Below are 6,244 nucleotides of genomic sequence, written 5' to 3' on the forward strand. Positions count from 1 at the left end.
ATCTGGATTGCCCAGTTATGGCAGAACCATGATGTCTCACACCATTTTGCTGGTATAGCCCACTAGGATGCCAGAGGGCAGAACTTACATATAATGATGAATTAAGACTGGGAGAGTTTTGTAAAATGTATGGAGAACAGCTAAAGAAAATGAATCCCAATAGCACCTCCATCACATATGATATCAGTTTTTATTTCACTGATGACTTGGCCAATCTTAGCAGCTTCATGTACCAGGCAGAAACTCAGACCTATCAGCCCTATAATAAAAATCAAGCAGAAGATTCTCCATGACCACATGCAATAAGTTGGCAAATAATGGGCAGGATGGGAGGATATGAGGTAACACTGGGAGAAGGGGACCAAGGCTTGGAAAATAGGTTCAAACAGTTCAGTGTAGTGGAGGCCATTTACTTTTAGTCCTTTTTCCATTTGGTTACTAGTTATTAGGCCACTGGAGAAAGTATTATAAGATGTTTTTCAAGTTTGATCCAAAGTATTTGTCCCTCCCTTCTTTACTTCATTTTCTTCCTTCTTTCCTTTCTCCCTTCTCTCCCTTCCTTTCTTTTCTTTCTACCTTGCTTTTTTCCCTATTCTCTTGCCTCTTTTACTTCCTCTTTCTTTTTTTTTTAAGTAAAAAGTAGCTGAAAATTTATCTCGTTTAATTAACACTTGGTTACTGTTCTTCGACTGCTTGTTACCTTTACAATGTTCATTGAACTTACACTATTAATGGATTTTTCCCCCCAGAATTACAAAGGACTTATAAAGACTTTAGTAGAGAATGAAAAAAAAATGATCTTTGGTTTTTCATTTGTTTAATATTTTATAAGCCTCCCAGTACTCTATAAATAAGAGTTATTCTCATGGGTGAACTGATAAATGTTTAAAAATTTTCTAGGAAAAATGTGTGAATTCACTTTTAAATTAAGTTTGCATTATTAACATTTTCTCCTTTACTTTCTTAATACTAATCAACAAAATAATGAGGCATGCCCTCACTTGTAGCATTTGCTATTTTCTGAGGTGAGAAAATTGAAATTTCTGACAATTTAACAATCAGTTCTTGAGAACATAAATGATCTGGCTTCCGGGATACCTCTGACTTCATTTTCAGAAAACGTTTATTGAACACATAAAAAGAGAAATAATACAAGTTTACTATATTGTAGTTGCCATGTCAAAGAATGCAGATGAGTGTTACTAGAATGTATAAGTAGTGATTACATGACCCTGTCCAGAAAATTTGAATGAGATACAGGTCTTGAGAAAGGGCAGTTTATGTAGCTATATATATATAAATGAAGTACAAATCTATGAAATGGAAGAATATATATATATATATATATAAATGAAGTACAAATCTATGAAATGGAAGAATGTGGCCCTAGAACTCTTGATCCCCATGGAGGGGGTTGAGAGAAATGGCGGTACAGCATGGTGACTGGCAAATGTGTGACTTTCTCTCTGTAAAAAGGTGTCCACAGTTAACTTTTAAGATTAATCTGCATCATTAACATCTTCTCCATCCCTTTTAAAGTCTAAATGATTAACGATATATCAAGCTGTGATTTGTAGTATCCACTTACTTCCCAGGTGTAAATGCTCACACTGAGTATTTAACAATCAGCTCAAAAGTTTCCAGCTGACTCTAGCACAATTCTGGGCATGGACCAGCAGCTAGCTGATTGCCAGCGAAGGGTGGTGCTATTTTGGATCTTAACAGCTGGGGCTTGTCTGCCTTGCTGACCTGTTTAAGATGTGATCTGCCTGGACAGAATTTCCTGCTGAACTAGAATTGGATAGATTTATCCTCTTTTCATTTCTTCCTTCTCTATTTCACAGAAGCCTGGAGAACAGGAATGCTTACAATTAAATATTGTTTATTTGCTGTCTGGATTTTGTCTTGAGGTAAAGATGAGTTAAGTTTTACTGCATCCTGAACAAGAGCTAGAAATGGAGTATATTATGAATCAGGCAGAGGCGGGGAAATGGAAAAAATAAGAGGCAAATGTTTAAAATATTTTGATGTTAATATTTCTATAGAATTGGTTGCTTTTGGCAGCCTCGTATTTTCTCGATGCATTTGAAAATATAATGCTGAGAAGCCCAAAGGCTTCACTATGCTTCTGTTGAGGGGTTCAACACACAGGTTTAAAAAAAAAAAAAAAAAAAAGCTCACTCTCTTTGACAAATAGCCCTCAATTAATTCCTGGCCTAAATCAAAGTTCTCCCTTGCTCTGAAAACAAAGGGCTTTACTTAGATAGGGAACAGGAGGGATAATATTCAAGATAAATATTTAATCAAAAAAGGAAGAGGTCTTGCATATTGTATATTTGGATAATAAGCTGAGAACTAGGATGTCTAGTGGGAGAGAGATATAAGCATTTATACACTGCCTGCTGTGTGCTAAGTACTCATTTGATTCTCACAACAATCCAAGGAGACAGGTGCTGCTTTTTGCAGTTGAGGAAATTGTGAACAGGGGTGGTGACTTGCCGGATCTGAACTCTGTTCTTCCTGACGCCAAGTCCACCCAACTGCTAGAGGATCCACATAAGGAAAAGAGTCGGGCATTTGATGGTAACCAGATCTCAGATCATAGAATTACAGATGGAAAGAACTTGATAGATCATTTTTTCCCCTAACCTTCCCATTTTAGAAATGAAAAAAACTGAGGCAGGATGAGTAAGTGACTTCCTCAAGATTAGAACCCTGAGGTTTCTGTTCACAATTTCTGGTGGCTCCTAATGGGGTGTGGCTGCTGGGTTGCTGCAGGGGGAAAGATCTTAATCTTTGTTAGAAAGCTTGTATATAAGGAATTTTGCTGATCCTGCCATAGTGTTGTGTTACCCATTCCATGTTGGCACACCTCCCCTGTACCTCCCAGCCAGCCTCCCTTCCATCTTTGGACCATTGAGCTCACCTCTATTTTGTGGATTTGTTTTGGGAAGTGCTTGATCCAGCATGGGATCTGGTTTTTCTTGTAGTCGTGACTTGGAACCTGTCCATCCCTCTCTCCCCCAGGAACATGCTCACCTGTGCATATTCTTTTCCCTCCATTATCACTTCTATCTTATAAAGGAGAAACTCAGTAAAACTAAAGATGCTTACTTTGAAAAAGTGAGATATTGCCTCCGAGAACTCTTATTAGCTTCAATCTGAAATTGCCAATGACTGGATTTATCTGCTCTGAGCTGGCAAAGGAATAGCTCCTCTGAATGGCTTTGTCTCCTGCCAGACCTTCCTAAGGAAGACCACCTACTGGATTGGATTACTGCCCATTATCTGCTGCCTTCCACCTGCCAGGACACCCCCACACATATACACACACACCTACTCTTGGACCTCCCTGAAGCTCATAACTTTCTATTCATATTCCCATCTCCTTCCAGGGGTTTTCCTATACCAATAGCCAAAATTCCATTGCTGAGGCCTTCTAAGATCATCTTTTAGGCCTCTTTTGAGTAGGTTGAGTCAGTTAATCTGACATGTGCCAATCACCAAACTTTCAAATGGGATATTTGTTTTAAAAGTGGATAAAAACACTTTGGAAACATCAATGGCTATCCTGAGACAGAAGGGTCAACTTGGGGAATAGAAGGTGACCTGCATCCATGCTGAAGAGGAATTGCAAGAGAAGCAATGCATCTGGAACATTGCATCAGGAGTCAAAACATTTGTATTTGAATCCTTGCCCTGCCATTTACTCCTTATGTGAAACTGGACAAGTCACAGTTTTTTTTCTGGATTGCAATTTAAATGAATAAATTGGAGGCACAATATAACTTTTCAAGTCTCTTCAAATTTTAGATTCTATAATTTGTTTTTTATTTAGTATTTCAGAAATCTGCAAGAAAATGAATGGAGATAGAAAATGAGGTGATTAAAAACTTTATAAAAAAAAAAAAGTTTTGTGGCAAGGTGATTCAGACCAGTCCCAATGGTCTTATGATGGAGAGAGAAATCTGTACCCAGAAAGAGGGTTCTGGGAACTGAGTGTGGATCACAACATAGGATTTTCAGCTTTTTGTAGTTTGTGTTTTTGTTTTCTTTCTCTTTTTTTTTCCTTTTTTGATCTGACTTTTCTTGTGCAGCATGATAATTGTGCAAATTTGTAGAGGAATTGCACGTGTTTAATGTATATTGGATTTCCTGCTATCTGGGGGAGAGAGTGAGGGCAAAAGAGGGAGAAAATTTTGGAATACAGGGTTTTGCAAGGGGAAATATTGAAAATTATGCATATGTTTTGAAAATAAAGGACTTTAAAAAATAAAAAAAAAAAGTTTTGTGGCAAGATGATTCAGACCAGTCCCAATGGTCTTATGATGGAGAGAGAAATCTGTACCCAGAAAGAGGGTTCTGGGAACTGAGTGTGGATCACAACATAGGATTTTCAGCTTTTTGTAGTTTGTGTTTTTGTTTTCTTTCTCTTTTTTTTTTCTTTTTTGATCTGACTTTTCTTGTGCAGCATGATAATTGTGGAAATTTGTATAGAGGAATTGCACGTGTTTAATGTATATTGGATTTCCTGCTATCTGGGGGAGAGAGTGAGGGCAAAAGAGGGAGAAAATTTTGGAATACAGGGTTTTGCAAGGGGAAATATTGAAAATTATGCATATGTTTTGAAAATAAAGGACTTTAAAAAATAAAAAAAAAAAGTTTTGTTTTTTTCCTTTAGGAGATAGAATGGAGGAGGGTCATTGCTATTGGCATCCTTGGGGAAGTAGGAAAGAAAATATAATACATGCAGCTATCTAAAAATACTGTGGAGGCTGAGGTGAATTAGAATCCTCTTTGAAGAGCTATTTTTGTGCTTCAGTGTGTGAGGTTTTTGGTTGTTTGTTTCATTTTTGTTTTGGTCAGATACCTAAAAATAGACGGGCAATAAGTAGGACATCCCACCTTTCTTAGAAATTATTCAGGACTGAACCCAAACCCTCATTTTAAATATGATAATATCTATAATGTTTAGCATAGTGCCCAACATATAGAAGTTTGTTCCCTTCCCTTCACCTCTCCTATATTCTAGAAAAAAAATAGTTAGCATTTAGTGTTTTAGGGTTTGCAAAACAACAACAACAACAACAACAACAAATAAACAACTTTAGCAATGTCTCATCTCATCCTCACAACAGCCCTGGGAAATAGGTGCTATTATGGTTCCCATTCTACACATTAGAAAACTGAGGCAGACAAAGGTTAGGTGACTTGCTCAGGATCACTCATCAAGTAAGTGTCTGAGGCTAGATTTAATTCGAGTGATCTTGACACCAGGTCCAGTCCTGCATCCAACTAGAGACATAGAAAATAAATAGGAAATGAACAGGAACTCAAAGGAATAAAACCAATAACTGCCCACTCACCCTCCAGTGCTATTGACATTCCTACTTAGGGCCATTTGGCCCAGGGTCTCTCTCAAACTTTTTACTAGGGTGCAGAGATCACCAAAGAAATTGGGATCAGAAGCAGAGGAGTCTGTGATTGATCTTGGGGTAATTGAAGGGGAAATTGTGTCAGGGTAAGGTCTTGACTGCTGAGTGGGAGGGGGTGTATTGGAGTGGATAGAGTCTTGGGGGTAGAGAGTAAACTTTGGTGGTGAAATCAGGACCCTCCTCTCCTTTCACTGGCTTTCTCTCAGGCTGGGCTCCCTTCTCATCTCCTTCTGACTTCTCTGGATTCTCAGCTAAAACATCACCTTCTACAAGAAGCCTAATGAGATCCCTTTAGCACCAGTGTTTTTCCCCTGTTGATTACTTCCAACATACCCTCTCTGTATCTTGCTTACATATAGTTGTTTACAGTATTCTTCTCCTTAGTCTGTAAGCTCCCTGAGGGCAGAGTCAGGATTTTTATATTTGCTTGTTTGTAGAAGGCTGGAACTCTGAAGAGATATATTTGAATCTAAGACAGCAGAGCACTTAAGGTTAATTAATTACCTACTCAAGATGTGATAATGGTTCTATAAACATACCATGATGTGATGGTTCTCCTCATGATTGGCGCTTGCTGACTGTGTTATAATGAGGTATTCAGAGGCAAGAATTGGAGGACTGAGGGAAAGAGTCAGTCTTTTCTGCCACAATATTCTGAGGAGAGAGGACTTCAGGCTCCCGAGTCCAGGATTCATCTTTGGCAAGCCGAGTGGCTTCCTGCCCGCCTCCTTCACTTCTCCCAAAGATCAAGGACTTTTACTGATCCTGACTCTGACTGATCCTGAGGCCCTCCAGAGAGCTAGCCTGGA

At 38.5% G+C, this 6,244-nt stretch overlaps 1 pseudogene; it reads left to right on the forward strand.

Annotated features, from left to right (window-relative positions):
* The first annotated feature begins 31 nt into the window (after positions 1–31).
* Positions 32–5,910, forward strand: LOC127563241 (enhancer of rudimentary homolog; annotated as a pseudogene).
* The last annotated feature ends 334 nt before the right edge of the window (positions 5,911–6,244 follow it).

This window comes from Antechinus flavipes, chromosome 4 (assembly GCF_016432865.1).
Source record: "Antechinus flavipes isolate AdamAnt ecotype Samford, QLD, Australia chromosome 4, AdamAnt_v2, whole genome shotgun sequence".
NCBI lineage: Eukaryota > Metazoa > Chordata > Mammalia > Dasyuromorphia > Dasyuridae > Antechinus > Antechinus flavipes.